This window comes from Macrobrachium nipponense, chromosome 33 (assembly GCF_015104395.2).
Source record: "Macrobrachium nipponense isolate FS-2020 chromosome 33, ASM1510439v2, whole genome shotgun sequence".
Lineage (NCBI taxonomy): Eukaryota > Metazoa > Arthropoda > Malacostraca > Decapoda > Palaemonidae > Macrobrachium > Macrobrachium nipponense.
Window position 1 is genome coordinate 986,851 of NC_087219.1, and position 16,557 is coordinate 1,003,407.

Genomic DNA, 16,557 nt, shown 5'->3' on the forward strand with positions numbered 1-16,557 from the left:
GCCTGAGGGTGACACTGCTTGAACCTTCGAAGTTCCAGCTGAATAACGTCCTCAGGGAACCTGCTGTTACACAGTCCAACGATGTGTGTGACGAATAAAAGGCCTCTAGAGCTGGAGAGTCAGTCTGACGGCGAGACTACATATATATATTTACCGCATATTGGTGCTTCAGCTGTGAGAAAATCTGTTGTTCTAGACCGGAAAATAGCATCCGGTGTCTTAAGCATCCACTACACTCGGTTTGAGATATAATCACAAATTGTGCCTGAGCATATCTCCTGTAAAATCGTGCCTTCAGCAGTAGTTTTTTTTCTTTTTTCGTCTACCGGTCCCACGAAGTGACTGACCTTGAGGCAGTTCATCCCATGGGAGAATACCAAGGTGCTCGAATGGATTTTTTGCTATATTTCATACACGCACACACATAAACATACGCACATACGTCAATACAATTGCTAACAGGGCCACGTTGAAGTGGAGATATTTATTTTAAAAAAAAGGTACAAGGTTCCCTGGACTAACAGTCCTCATTGTCAGTCCAGGAAAGCTTTTAACTATTTTGGAACAGATAACTCTACTAGACGTCATCCACTTTCAATGAGTTGCTGTTAGTAAGTGTATATATATATATATATATACATATATATATATATATATGTATATATATATATATATATATATATATATATATATATATATATATATTTTTATATATGATTCTCCCAGAAAACAGTCATTTATTTTGAAAAAACACGGGAGCATATACAATTTAATATGAATTTTTACACAAATTTTCCCCCAAAAAATTATTATTAATGAAAAGACGAAAGAAAATATAAATATATATATATATCGAGCAAGAGAAAGAGGGAGAGAAAATATCGAACCAGAGGAGAGAGAGAGAGAGAGAGAGAGAGAGAGAGAGAGAGCGAGAGAGAGAGAGAGAGAGAGAGAGAAGAGAGAGAGGAGGAGAGAGAGAGAGAGAGTGTGTTTACTGCGTGTATCCTTCAAGGTGTGGCTACCCTCAGGCGGCTCCTCCTTTCTGTAGAGTGAAAATCGCCCCTATTGCTTGCTAATATATATATATATATATATATATATATATATATATATATATATATATATTATATATATATATATATATATATATATATATATATATATAAAAGGTATAAGCCACGAAGGAAAAATAAACAACGGCTTATAACTTTATTTATGGATTTATCACGCTCCAAACTTTCGTGTTATTCAGTTACATACATACTACATACATATATATATATAATATATATATATATATATATATATATATATGATATATATATATCCTTCTTGTGGTCAGGTGTGTAACAACATCACCTCGTTCTGATATTCCCGCTTTGGACGTCGGAACTATACTTAATATTTTACTAATTCCATTTGTACTCGTAACCCGGATTTTGCAGCGACAAACATCTCCGAAACTGATGCTGAATTCGAGGAGTTAAGAGAGCAATGCGATTATTGTGATTAAACGCACATAAACACACACACACACACAACCAAGAGACGGTTTCGAAACACGGTTCGGGACCTACTACGCTAAACGTCTCTCATTTTTTCACCTGTGGTTATGCGCGATATAATAATGAATTACTTCCAAAGCGCTCGCAGGGCCCCATATATATCGAACAGTTTATTCATCAGATGTATACTTGATCACGCTGCTAATTCCACATTCACTGTTTGATCTTACACAGCATCGATTAAACAAAAATGTTTTAAGTTTCTTTTTGTGTGTCCTGTGCAGATAAACAAAAAGAAGTTACGTCAAAAAAGTCGCTTTATATTTTCACTCAACACTGAAGGACCAGGCACCGGGCGACGCCGGGGAGATGGACACAGGCACGGTCTAGGTCTAGGAATACTCAGGAATGGGTGTTCCTTATAAGTAGTGCGGTCAGTGGACCTCATGCGGTGCATTGTAGGCATTACTTAAAGGTTCTTTGCAGCGTGACTTCCTTAGGCCCCTACAGCTGCTACCACTTTCGTTCCTTTTACTGCACCTCCTTTCATAATCTCTTTATTCCATCTTACTTTCCACTCTCTCCTAACAGTTGATTCATAGTGCAACTGCTTTGAGGTCTTCCTCCAGTTACACCTTTCAAACCTTTTTACCGTCAATTTCCGTCTCAGCGCTGAATGATCTCGTAGGTCCCAGTAATTGGCTTTTGGCCTTAATTCTACATTTAATTAATGATATAGCTTGTGGTTCTCAGCTTCCAATGGTTTGGGAACTACGGAAGTTTTCTGTGCAGGGTTCTCGTCCGCGATGACGCAGTTTGAAGAGGAATACGGCGTTGACTATTCTCCTGCCAGTCTAGGCCTATTACATGAGACGCTTAAATCCTGGAATATGTTGGTGAATGGGATAATCGACTGCCTACTTTCATATCCATTCCAAAATACACGCGTTCCAATTCTAGTTGGACCAGATGCAGTAAAAAACACAACTATAATACTCTCTGAATGCATGATATTCCCAAAGTAAAGAGAATGATATATTAAGGGGTAGATGTGGCTTAATATTTGCGATGTACATACATACATACATAACATACATCATTACATACAACATACATCCATACAAATACCATCCATACAATATATATATATATATATATATATATTATATATTAATCTAATAAAAGGAGCCCATAAAAACGTCATAATATAGAAATGTACTTACTTGCTATATTTTGGCGTTTTTATGGGCTCCTTATATTAGATGGAATTGTGTCGAAATAGAAAATTTCTACCTGTCACACACACACACACACACACACATATATATATATATATATATATATATATATATATATATATATATATATATATACATAATATGACCACAAGGGACACGAGACAACGGAGCAGAAAATCTACTGCCTTAACTCGAAAGCATTCTCGGGCAACCTATATCTACATCGACAGGAAACTGCACCACAAAAAAATCGAGGTTTTACCACAAAAATAAAATGTAAGTTTAATGGAATTGAAAACCACTTTGGTGCATGCAAAGTTGACCTTCAGATGAAGGGCAGCAGCAGCCTTGGAGTAGCTTAGGTTATAGCGGATCGGCCAAGGAGACGGTAAGACATTTACGAGAATCACTTAATAGCCCGCGCTATATAGGTTTCTCTGTTACATACTCGGACTCCTTCTGTAAAATAGAGGTAAAAAGTATAAAGATCTGGCATTAACATTGCTTTCAGTTGCCTAGAGTAATATATATATATATATATATATATATATATATATATATATATATTATAGAAGGACAGGGTGACAAGGAGATAGCCGGTCATCATGGTGATAGTACATTTATTGCCGACGCATTTCGTAACACACAATTACATCATCGAGGCTAAAAGAGAAAAAAGGCAAATTAAAAATTCATGAAATATAACTTTGACTTTAAGAGTCTCAACAAATATAAAAAAAGAAAAACATACATAAAGTGAGAGCAATTTAAACAGTACCTGGTAGACTAAAAAGTTGAAGACTGAGTGATTCGGAAAGAAGGGAGAAGCAGCGAAGACGAAGAAAGCCAGTTCAACCCAGATACAACTGTACAGATGAGGTGCGGGAGTTCAACTTGGGCACTAACTACTTAATAAATAACGACTCTAAAATAAGCAGTTCGTGCAAACGGCTTGTTTGGGCCAAGACAGAGAATTCAGTATAATTGATGGTAGTTTTACAAATTTTTGCATGATTTCTGATATTAGAAAATTCAGGATTGGACACTGCAGCCAGTACGATGACTTACACCATTATGTGAATCAGCTCTGACTTTTAGCAATCGTTTAGTCGAACCCACGTAAGTCCCCAAATCACATCTGGGGCAAGTATATTTATATACGACTGAAGATTGTAATATACTATATATATATATATATCTATATATATATATATATATATATATATATATATATATATATGGCCAAAGTACAAGCGCTGGGAGCAGTAAGGTTTTAAACGTAACAGGGGGAAGACTTCGTAGTTGTACTACGAAACAATCTGTCAGGAGAGGGTGGAAAGCAAAGATGGAAGAAAGATAATATGAATGGAGGTACAGTAAATGGAATGAAAGGGGCTGCAATGTAGGTGTCGAAGGAACGATGCTAAGAACCTTTGTGCTTAGCATACAGTGCAGGGCGTGAGGTGCACTGTTTGGCCTACCACCCCACCTACTATACAGGGCACATCATGAAGTCGCCAAACCCTTTCAACTTGACGAAAGGAATGTAGGTAGCTACTTACGGTTTGGCTACTTCTGTAAAACTCTGATTATTGGCTGGGTGGAGAATTTCTATTGAAAAATTCGCTCTCTCTCTCTCTCTCTCTCTCTCTCTCTCTCTCTCTCTCTCGTGCGCGCGCTTTTATGTTCCCGTCTTGTAAGTTTCTCTTTATTTTCCCCGTCTTGTAAGAGTTTCCCTAACCAAGTTGACACACACTAGCCACCACTGAAATAGTATGGTTCACACAGCCAAAAGCCTCACACTCAACAGTCAATGTATCCCACACTCAATGCTTCATGACGAAACAGTCTTTGGAACAGAGACTGAAATATTTCATTTGTTTACGGTTACGATGGAACGAGGAGGTACGGGGAGGGAGTTTGGTACTAACTGGAAAGGCCACCAGGTCCTCAGTGCGCTCCGCTCTGACCCACTTGAGTCTAGGGACCAAACGAGTTACCAGATTAAACACGGGGCCACGGGCGTGAGTGAACACAATGTGCTTCCTCCAGTACCTAGCGCGAGCGAGTTTCCTGTTCATCGACTCATACGCCATGTGTAACAAACGTATGAAAAATTCACTATACTCGTTTTTTTTTATGTCCCCCCGCCTGTGGTGTTTGCGTATGGTAACACTGCGTCCCGGGCTTTAGATAGTTACATTCAGCTTACATTTAACAATAATAACAATATCCTATTTCGGATATTAATGGTGTAATTCGCATACAGTAAATTATTAAAACACTTTTCAGTTGCAAATGTACACCCACTTACAAAAGCGGTGTCACCTCGCCAGGCCTGGTTCGGTGAGATCATGCCCTTCTTGCCCTGAAAGTGGCCCACGTTCAAACAACCAGCACATATAGTTAGAATGGTTCGAAAGGGAGGAGGAGGGAAATTACGGTAATCAGGCAATAAAATGCAATATTGAATGAAATGTATATGGACAGAGAGAGAGAGAGAGAGAGAGAGAGAGAGAGAGCTTTTATTCCTGTTTAGTTATTAATCTGACAGATATACTTGAGACCTTCTGCTTTAAGAAACGTTATCATATATTTTTTTGGAAAATAATTATTATGAAAGCTTATCACATTGTATTGTTCTTAATTGTTACCACATTTTCTAAATAAAAATGCCTTAAATATTGTTGGAACTGACTATTCATATTAATATTATTCAGACGAAAATATCCTTTTAATTATCCTATAAGCAGCTGTATACTCTCTCTCTCTCTCTCTCTCTCTCTCTCTCTCTCTCATATTCTGTCCTCCGTCTTATATCGCCTGGATTGACTATCTAAATAATGGTAGATGTTTGATATGTTATTTGGATGTGGCCAAGGATCACAAAACCGTAAATGGCTACTCTACCAACTTGTGCTAGGCTGTATCTATTTTTGCCCTAGATTGACTGGACTATAATTACCTGTATTACCAATAATATACGAATCTGGTCACATAGATGTTACACACCAGGTTTTGTACCCGTGGGTTGTGTAAGTCATCAAAGCATCAATTTTGCAAGGATATTATTTTATCAATTAATCTATGCTATAAGAACACATTACTAGATATGCTAATCTAGTACAACAGGATTTGTATTTAAGGCATAACTTAGTTGAGTTACCAGTATTTGATTGTGATGGGCCACTTAGCTCCACCCCTCACAACTATCTAGGCTACGTATAGAAAGTATTTCAATTTGCTATATATCTTATATTATAGAATATTTATATTATTTCCGAAACTAATTGTGAAGATAAATTATGTGAAATGAAATGCAGTGAAATGTGTGCATCGGTGCATTAACATAATGATGGTGAGGTATAAAGTCTGTAGGTGTTGCAAAACTGTATACTATTAACATATTATTTAGTGTCTCAAAAAAATTTGATGATAGTCTTTAGATCTGGTCAGATCAGTCACGTCTTAGCTAACCATTGCCCCCCCCATCCGCCATCCCCCCCTCAACCCCACCCTCCGGCTCACGTTTGCTCACTCACTCCGCCTCTATTCGTGGCTTCAGCGGCTGATATCCAACACACCTTGTTGGTGTTCCCCCTCCGAGCGATTCAAGAAACCCACCACTTTCAATATCTCCTGTTCATTAGTCTTTTACGTAGTCATGTTTTTATTTTTTGTAGTAAAATAACTGTAAACATTTGGAAAATATAAAGGCGTATGAAATACTGTCATCTAAGTATTATTTTACCTTCCAAAAAACATCCATCAGAACAATCTCATAATAACTGTAAGGCATTGAAATCCCGAACATGAGGAGGTGCGGGGATAGAAGGTTATTTATAACAAGGTGGGGGGTGGGGGTTAAAGGTGATGGGGACAGGTGACATTGGGTGACTTAATTCAAGTCTTGACGGGTTCGCTTAACAACATTTATAATGTAATGATAGTAATACCTTTACTGATAGCAGTTAATATCAATGATTCTAAGTCGCCATCACGACTGGCACATAGCGTTATAAGGTTACTGAGATCATCTTTGTATATCTGGTTAATGTCTGTAACTATCGTTTACGTTATAAATCCTGATTTCCCCACGAGGTAACGCGCCACACACAGCCATGGACGAGCTGTATGTAACGCCAGTGGTTTTGATAGTCGTGTTTGCAGCCTTTGTGGAGGTTTATTTGGTAATTACGATTATCTACGCTTAGGTAAGTGTTAGTCAAGGTCATTGTGTTTATCTATACGTTTGGAATAACTGTTCTAAAATAATGTTGCGCACTATAATCTATGTATTATATAATTATCTATGGCAACGTTTGTAGAGATAGCGGCAGCAAACAAAGGCAACTCTGTTAAGAGCAAATACCTCAAAGGCTGCAAAGACGACAGTCAAGAGCACTGGCGTTATATACAGCTCGTCCATGGCTGTGTGTGGCACGTTACCTCGTGTGAAAACCAGGATTCATAACGTAAACGATAGTTAGACATTAACCAGATATACAAAGATGAACTCAGTAACCCTGTAACGCTATGTGCCAGTCGTGATGGCTACTTAGAATCATTGATATTACTGCTATCAGTAAAGGTGTTACTAGCATTACATTATAAATCTTGATAAGCGAACTCGTCAAGACTAAATTAAGGTCATCTCCCAATGTCACCTGTCCTCCATCACCTTTAACACCCACCTTATAAATATCTTTCTATCTCCGCACCTCCTCATGTTCAGGATTTCAATGTCTTACAGTTATTATGAGATTGTTCAGATGGATGTGTTTTTGGATGGTAAAATAATACTCGGATGACAGTATTTCATACGCCATTTATTTTCCAAATGTTTAAAATTTTTCATTACAAAAAATAAAAACATGGCTATACAAAAGACTAATGAACAGGAGAATCGAAAGTGGTGGGTTTCTTGAATAGCTTGGAGGGGGAACACCAACAAGGTGTGTTGGATTTTAGCCGCTGAAGCCGGAAGGCAGGGGGTGGCAGGGGCGCGGGGGGGGGGGGGGGGTTAGCTAAGACGTGACCGATCTGATATATAAATATAATATAATATAAGAAATATAGCAAATTGAAATACTTTCTATAAGTAGCCTTGATGGTTGTGAGGGGTGGAGCTAAGTGGCCCATCACACTCAAATACTGGTAACTCAACTAAGTTATGCCTTAAATACAAATCTTGTTGCACTAGATTAGCATATCCAGTAATGTGTTCTTAGCATAGATTAATTGATAAAATAATGTCCTTGCAAAACTGATGCTTTGATGACTTATTCAACCCACGGCTACAAAACCTGGTGTGCAACATCTATGTGACCAGATTCGTATACTATTGGTAATACAGGTAATTATAGTCCAGTCAATGTAGGGCAAAAATAGATACAGCCTAGCACAAGATGGTACAGTAGCCATTTACGGTTTTGTGATCCTTGGCCACATCCAAATAACATATAAAACATCTACCATTATTTAGATAGTCAATCCAGGGGATATAAGACGGAGGACAGAGAGAGAGAGAGAGAGAGAGAGAGAGAGAGAGAGAGAGAGAGAGAGAATACAGCTGCTTATAGGATAATTAAATGGACATTTTCGTCTGAATAATATTAATATGAATAGTCAGTTCCAACAATATTTGAGGCATTTTTATTTAGAAAATGTGGTAACGATTAAACACAATACGATGTGATAAGCTTTCATAATAATTATTTTCCAAAAAATATATGATAACGTTTCTTAAAGCAGAAGGTCTCAAGTATATCTGTCAGATTAATAACTAAACAGGTATAAAAGCTCTCTCTCTCTCTCTCTGTCCATATACATTTCATTCAATATTGCATTTTTTTGCCTGATTACCGGTTGTTTGAACGTGGGCCACTTTCAGGGCAAGAAGGGCATGATCTCAACGAGCTAGGCCTGGCGGGGCGACACCGCTTTTGTAACTGGCTGTACATTTGCAACTGAAAAGTGTTTTAATAATTTACTGTATGCGAATTACACCATTAATATCCGAAATAGGATATTGTTATTATTGGTAAATGTAAGCTGAATGTAACTATCTAAAGCCCGGGACGCACTGTTACCATACGCAAACACCACAGGCGGGTGGACAGATGGAAAAAAAAAAGTATAGTTAAAGGTTTAAATCCCCCTTGCGCCTTCGTTGCTTTTATTTAGTAAGATCCGTTTTACCTTTAGGTTTCGTTACTACTCCTTCAATATCTACTCCCGTTCCTACACTGGACACATGTGAAAATAATAATATTATTTATAATGACAGAAACTTCTTAATTAAACCACCGAACGCATCAAAAAGAAAAGAACATCGGCGATTAGCCTCGTGAAGAGAAAGAAGGCCAGGAACACTCGGAAGCTGATGTTCAATAGTAACCTAAGATACTTTTGTTTCATGTTATAAGATTCAAGACTTTGTTTACTCTCGATGATGAATAAGAACTGAACAGCAAATTCGTTATCTTTTGATGTCTGGTTTCCTAAAGGCGCTCCCAAAGTCTCCACAACAAATTCTGTATACTTAGCCCCTGTATTTGGTGTAGATTTTGCAAACATTTAGGTAAATATCGTTGGAGTGTTTGACATGTAAGAAAATCGAACTCAGCATACTAGCCATGCATCTATGAGCTGTAACTTAAATGATCATATTCAGGCACGTACCCAGAGTTTTTTTTTAGGGGGGGGGGGTCGTTTTTTCCGAAACTGGACCTTTCCTTCAACAAATGTCATTTCATATATAGGTAGTATATACAAGATGAAGTAGTTGAAAATGTCATTTTAGTGTTATTAAGAAGAAAAATTGGGTATCTACGCGGTTCATGCCCTTCTACCAGATTAGATGTTATTCAAAGTACTGGCTTTGGTTGACAGAATTTTACTTGTAATGTTGAAAGTTTGCACTGAAATTCAAGATTATTTATTCAGTTTTATTGATTGATTCAATTATTATGTTAATAATAACATGCATATTACTTTATTTGTTGTTATGTTACATACTTTGACTTAACAAAAAACAATAATCATTTATTACTTTGTAAGTACAGTTCAATGGAAAGGATAGTCACAGAAAATATGGACTTCCAATTTGGAGGGGGGGGGGGGGTTCGTTCGATCCCCCCTCGGTACAAGCCTGGTATTTTTATTCTTAAGAAAAACGTCCGTTTTTCGCCCCATAATTTCACGAGACGCCCTATCATCTGCAAGCAATAAACCCTTAGGTTAGTCCTATATGCCTTGCAGATTATTGATTTCTTTCTTTTTTTGCGTCCCTTTGCTCTCCTGCCAATTCGATTTCCAAGTAGGATTAAGCCATTTCAAATTGTTTTCCATTCAAAATAACTAGTGTACGTGTTCTCATTAATGGTCTGAAAAAGTTAAGTATATCTTAGTTTTACCAGACCACTGAGCTGATTAACAGCTCTCCTAGGGCTGGACCGAAGGATTAGATATTTTTACGTGGCTAGGAACCAATTGGTCACCTAGCAACGGGACCTACAGCTTATTGTGGGATCCGAACCACACTATATCGAGAAATAAATTTCTATCGCCAGTAATAAATTCCTCTGATTCCGCGTTGGCCGAGCCGGGAAACGAACTTCGAACCACCGGATTGGCAGCCGAGTGCGAAAACCACTCGTCCAGCGTGGAACTATTTTAATGGTCTGCAGAGGATACAGATGCAGAATAAAGACCTGTCCACATAATATGACTAAAACTCCCAACTTTCCCCAAATAATGGACACCTCTATCAACCCGTCCCAAAAGAGGAACCGCTGCCTATTATTTAGAGCCTTGCCTAATTTGAAACTTGGTATTTGGACCCAGGTTTGTTTACTTGTTTTCTCTCGTTGCAAATTAAGCCGGGATACATTATCGGCACAGGCTCTTGGGCCTGAGGCATCTCGTCAATGGGAACTGGTTGAGGAGGAGGAGGCCTGAATGTTACAGTACAGCAGTGATGCCAACCCCAAGAACTCTATATGCGCCCTACAGAAAACAAGAAATTACTCTACATAACTGAAACTTACCCAATATTCTGAGTCTATGATAAGAAATAAATCATCAGATCATGTTTATATGCGATTTATGAATGCTAATAACATATATTGATCAAAAGAGGCCTTGCTACAATGACCCTGTCCATACTATTGACAACATTGCCATACGGTCTAATATTTTTGGTTAAATTACCCTACGAATGGCAACACTCTTCGACAACCATCAAGGTGCTGAAATTGACTCTAGAACAAAGTGCACAAGAGCCCTGGAACACAACATCAAAAGCAACTTGACCCACTGGATGCGGCTGTTACGCATACTACTAACCGAATTTGTAATTCACATTCTACATTTGATTGTGATGTACACACATATGACTACATCTTCCTCATGGACGTAGAAAAAGAAGAAGAAAAAACTGAAAAAACTAAAAGGACTATATAAGAACCAAAGAGTTAAATTTGCCGCAAATGTGCAAAAGACATTCATTATAAGTCTACGGACAGACTGCACTAGCAACGCGCTGGGCGATGCCTCAAGGCCTGTGACGAAACGCACTAACACTAATTTCTGTCATTTTTCTCTAATTGTAAAGTGTAAATTCACTGCCATGCCGTACAAATAATTCGCTAAACTACTGACATACAACAATACGCTTTAAATTAAAGTGTCTTTCGCTAAAAAACAGAAGAAGAAGAAGAAGAAGAAGAAGAAGAAGGAAGAAGAAGAAGAAAACCTGTTTGGGTGGTAAGAGTACTTTTTGCGCCGAACCTCTTGGTTGTCCCCTAACGGTACGAGATTGGCTGCAATTCCTTCATCTTTGTATAATCACTATTTTTCAAAGTCGGGTGCCAATACCTTTAGCACTTGCTAATATATAACAGCTGCTGCTGCCCCCGACATATTGGCGATGTTCTGCCTGCCTGAGGTTTTCGGTACCTTTCTATGACTTGTTTTAATACTGAGATGAGACTATACAACTTATCGTCTCCGTTTGATGGGTGCCTTTCCTGGAATCCAGTTTGCGAGTTAGAGGAAGTCAATGCTCCATGGGTACTGAATATTCACTGTGTCACCCGGAATTTTGTCCAAAAAATGGGGCAGTTTACTGGAATTTCGCCAAAGAAAACGTGCTCTATATTGAATTAACCTGTGGTATACTAAGCAAATCAGTAAGGTACGGGTCCAAAGTTCGAAACGTGAAATATATATTAGTATTACTCATTGTTATTATTAGTAATGCATGACAAATATGGCTGAAAAAAGCCAATAATTTCAAGGTCACGTAACAGTAATAACAGAGGGTCAACGAACGACGGGTCCGAGTGACAACCAACGAATCCATCTTGAGAGAGAAAGCGGCGCCTTACAAGTTTTTACACAAGTCAGTCCGAAGAAATTTAGAGAAAGAGAGAAGGTTTGAAAATTGGTTCTTACAAAGAAAGTTGACAAACACGAACAGAGAAAGAGAGCTTCATGCTCCCAACCAGTTATTTTACAGACGATTTCCTCTTAGTGAAAGTCGCATTGCCTCTGCAACATCCATAACAATCAAGTATCACTAAAGGGGATTAAGAAAAAAAAAAGTCCTAGTCACCTCGAGACCAAAGAGAAAACCTGAGTTATGCTGGTCATTCGTCACTTTGGAGCTCCTTTTGATTATAAAAATATAATCGAAATTAGAGTTAAATGACGATGGGATCTTGTCAAGAGACGTTACAGTAAACAGAGATGAGGTTCTGATTGGAGTGACGTCAGAAAGTTGCAAGAACATTTACGAAGCTCGCTTAAAAGAACGAGACTGGAAATAAAATAACGTAAAAAAGCGGTACGAGGGCAGGATATATACAGAAGTATGAAATAACATTAGATGAAGAGCTGACGCTTGCAGATAGATACTGAGGAACAACGATTTCTAGCGCCATTCTTCAAACTCAACTTATCGCAAGTCATCCAACTGTAAAACGGTTTCCAGCTTATTGAAATGAGGAACCACGCCTCCTCACCTTCCTTCCAGGGGGAGGCGATTCAGAAATACTGCTAATATTATAGGGGAGGGCAGGGTGGGGGTGTGTTCATTCAAAACTCCTTCCAGGAAATGCAGAACCAGAAAAGAAAATCTGACCGGGAAAGATTCGTAAATCATTCGATTCTACCGAGCTCGAACCATGATCTCAGGAAATGAATACCCCAGGCATAGCGGACAGACGGCACTGATCTGGTGAGCAGTTTGGCCTTCTATCTTAAACATGAGTGTGGATCTTTCTCAGGTTTCCCTTTTTTATGTCGACAGTACGACATAGTGCGTAGCTCCAATGTACGCACGCGACCACATTATACAGCCACACTTCCAGCACTCTATACAAACCCACAGCAGACTGAAGTCGTATGCTCAAACTCGCAGACAGCAGCAAATCAACCCTTCTTCTCACGAACTGATCGCTTCGCTTGCATTTTTGCGCAGTTTCCCTCCTCACTCTGACACTCCCACATCCTGTCCCACCCCGTATTGCTCACCTATCTGAGCTGGTATGAACACTTTCCTTTCCTGGATTATTGCATTCGCTTGAATGCGATGAAAGATCGCCGGAGCATCTCGTCGCGACTGAGACGTTCTCGTGCTAAAAATGAACAATTGCGACAGAAAAGGCCACGAACAAACGAACAGCGAGAGTGGTTAATGAACAAGAGAGGTGTTATGCTCAGTCTTCGATGCAGTTTATCAGGAGACCTTAGGCCAACTCCTCCTAGCATTGGTATCAAGATGCCCAACACCGAAGACCGTTTTCATTCAATTCCACGACACTGATTGGTAGGATCGTGAAAAAAATAAAAACTTTATGATAGAGAAAGCCTCCGAAACATCTACTACTCCTGGAAGCTAAAATAAAATAAATAAATAAATAAACCAAGGTTTTTTCAATCACGCGGCTTGGAGATCGTGTATTTTTTTTAATAGCGACGGAGTGTCATAAACAAAACTGAAGGCCACTTATATACATTACCTAAACTCTATGAATAATTTACTCATGGAGAAATGAATATCATCTCAGATGTTCACGCGGCACACACAAAACACACAGACACACACACGCAGTCGCTTTGAATGGACTCTATCTACGTAGGAGTGTTATGACAATCCTCTGCCCGGATCGCGTGACGCACAAACCCGAACGTAACGACAGCTGGTCACCGAATGAATCGTATAGACCAAGAGACCCTCTTATTCTCTGTTTTACTCTTCTAGTAGTCCTTCTCGGAGGCAAGAAGGATCACCTGCCCCGGTCACGAGTTGCCAAACGCCCGTTGTAGGTTCGCTCGCAGAGAGAGCAGCCAGCAAGTTTATGGTATAGGAAATTTAGACTCTCATTTAATAGTATCATCTTATGAAAAGCATAGAAAACGAGAGGTTGCTTGCATAATTATATAATTAATTAGACTCGAGACTACGGCTTCCCGCTACAAATAGCTAACTGGCATCGCAGTCTAAGACTCGCACCTTGACCGTTTTCACATCAGTATATCATACACGAGAGAGAGAGAGAGAGAGAGAGAGAGAGAGATGGTCGCGGTTAAGGAGGATAGTTTATATTAATAAATAAAATAAATAAGCAATGAACGATGGCTACTTTCCTCCCGAATGAAGATGGGTTCATGTGATAACTTTTTTCGCATTAAATGAAGGTAGTAGATCTTGACAGCAAACGAAGACTTATTTTCCTAATCAAACGGTGGATGGAAAAGCCTTCGGCGCGTAAAAAAAAAAGATCTCTAAATAAATGGAAACTGATTGGCTTTATAAACGAACACTATTTGTAATATTTGAAGATGATTCTAAATGAAAAAAAGTCCGTGTTTTGTGAGATACTATTTATGTTTCTTCGAGGTGAGCGGAAGCTGTTATTTAGTGATACACAAATGGTTTTTCCTGGTTAAAAACGAATTCTGGTCACTGGTGACAAAACATATACTACACTTGTTCTTAGTTAAACTGATGATAAACAAATACTACCCTTTTCTTGCTAAAATAGGCTGTTTATTTGTGATGAACAAAATACCCTTTCCTGGCTTACAATATACGAAGGGTTTCCAGTCATGATCGAAAGCTGTCTGCAAATGATAAACCTCCTTCAGTTTGGAGACATCGCTCTTACAAGCGATAAAGATTCATTGTCTCAGGAGTTGACAGGAGCTGTTTGTTCTTTTTCAAGTGACGAGCCCTCCCAGGTTGCAGGTAGATGTTGGTTGATAAATGACAAATGAAGAGATGTTTAGATGATGAATGAAAACGGTAATTGAATCGTCAGCATTTCTTGACAAGAAGATAAGCGTTTTTGCATGGAAAAAAAAAAAAGATTCTCATAGCTATTAAGAGGTGATGTTTATTTTGTTTATTAGTTAAGGGATCCATACTCACACAAACGCATCCGCGCACGCACATATAAATATATATATATATATATATATATATATATATATATATATATATATATATATATATATATATATACACACATTATATATGTGTGTATAAATGGACAAATATAATTAGTAATGAGACCGCACATAGGGACCCACATATCATAAAATTGGGCTGCAGCTTTCACTTGCGGTGTCACTAGACTTTAGGGAAGAATATACTAGGAAGCTTTTCTGGCATAAAGTAACGACGCCTCCCTCCCTCTCTCTCACTCTCTCTCTCTACAAAGTCCCACAAAGTAGATATAAGTGATACATTGTTACCGGTTCAGTTTCGTGTACGAGATGTCTTCAAGAGGTCCGGTTGTCCAGCAAGACCAGAATATAAATGCCAAGGAAAAGCATCATATTAATAAATAGAACAAGGCGCGATCCGGCCTTCAGCTTACTCGTGCAAGATTTTCCTCTTAACACCTAAGTTGTAAGCATTGTATTCCTAACTTTTAATGTAAATCAAAATGGGTTAAAATCTACGTTCAAATACAGCCTTATTTTGCCTGAAAAAATTAAAATAAATATGCTATATTTTGTCAGAAGTCATTTGTCTGTACTGTTTACCATACACATTATTCATTTTTTACATTTTCATTCTAATAGATAAATCGAAAACATCCTACCCCAAAATTCCTGTATCTTTAACTCAACACCAAACACCTTTTTCAGACCCTTTTAGGCTCTTCCATAGACCTTTCCTAACCCCCAACAACAATAACAACAACAATGTAGTTTGTAGGCTTACTCCCCGAGTAAGCGAAAATAAAGAAATCCATGTCAGGAAGAAGCAGGAGTAACCCTTCCTACATTAGACGTTCCTAGTATCTCGATATTTTTCGTGCTAGAGAAAAGTCACCCTATCAATGAATATTGTTCGTCCGCACTTTTTCTCTCCGCCCTCAGATCTTACAAACTACGGAGGCTAGAAGGCTGCAAAGCAACATACACACCAAACTCCAGCCCTCTAGCCTCTGCAGTTCTGAGCTTACTTAAGGTTAAAGTTAGCCATAATCGTGCTCCTGGCAACGATAAAGGAATAGGCCACCACAGGGCCGTGGTTATAAAGTTTCAGGGGACGATGCTCATTCGAGAAAAGTCGATTGCGTCGAAGAAACCTAGGCGCATGTTTTACTTGTTACGAAACGTAAAAGTAAATGTATCGATATGAGGCGGTGCAGTTTGTCCAGGCCAAATGGAAGGAGAGAGAATGTGACGCCAGCAGCAACTTTTACAAAGACTCCCAGAGTAGGAAAACAATTCACAGACTGTACGTATCCGGTTAATGGCCTAGGACACAGTGGAACGTGGAAACCTGGATT

General features: G+C 38.7%; 1 protein-coding gene across 6 annotated transcripts in view; it reads right to left on the reverse strand.

The window, feature by feature from the left end:
- Nucleotides 1–16,557, reverse strand: part of LOC135202916 (aminopeptidase N-like) — a 69,678-nt gene that overhangs the window by 37,349 nt on the left and 15,772 nt on the right. For 2 of the 6 annotated variants that reach the window (XM_064232374.1, XM_064232375.1), the window contains exon 1: nucleotides 13,771–13,993. The exons of 3 other annotated variants lie outside the window; for them this stretch is intronic. The gene's annotated coding sequence lies outside the window, so the exon portion shown is untranslated. Of the gene's footprint in view, nucleotides 1–13,770; nucleotides 13,994–16,557 lie in introns of those variants that run through there. One more of the 6 variants, XM_064232370.1, reaches the window with a different exon arrangement.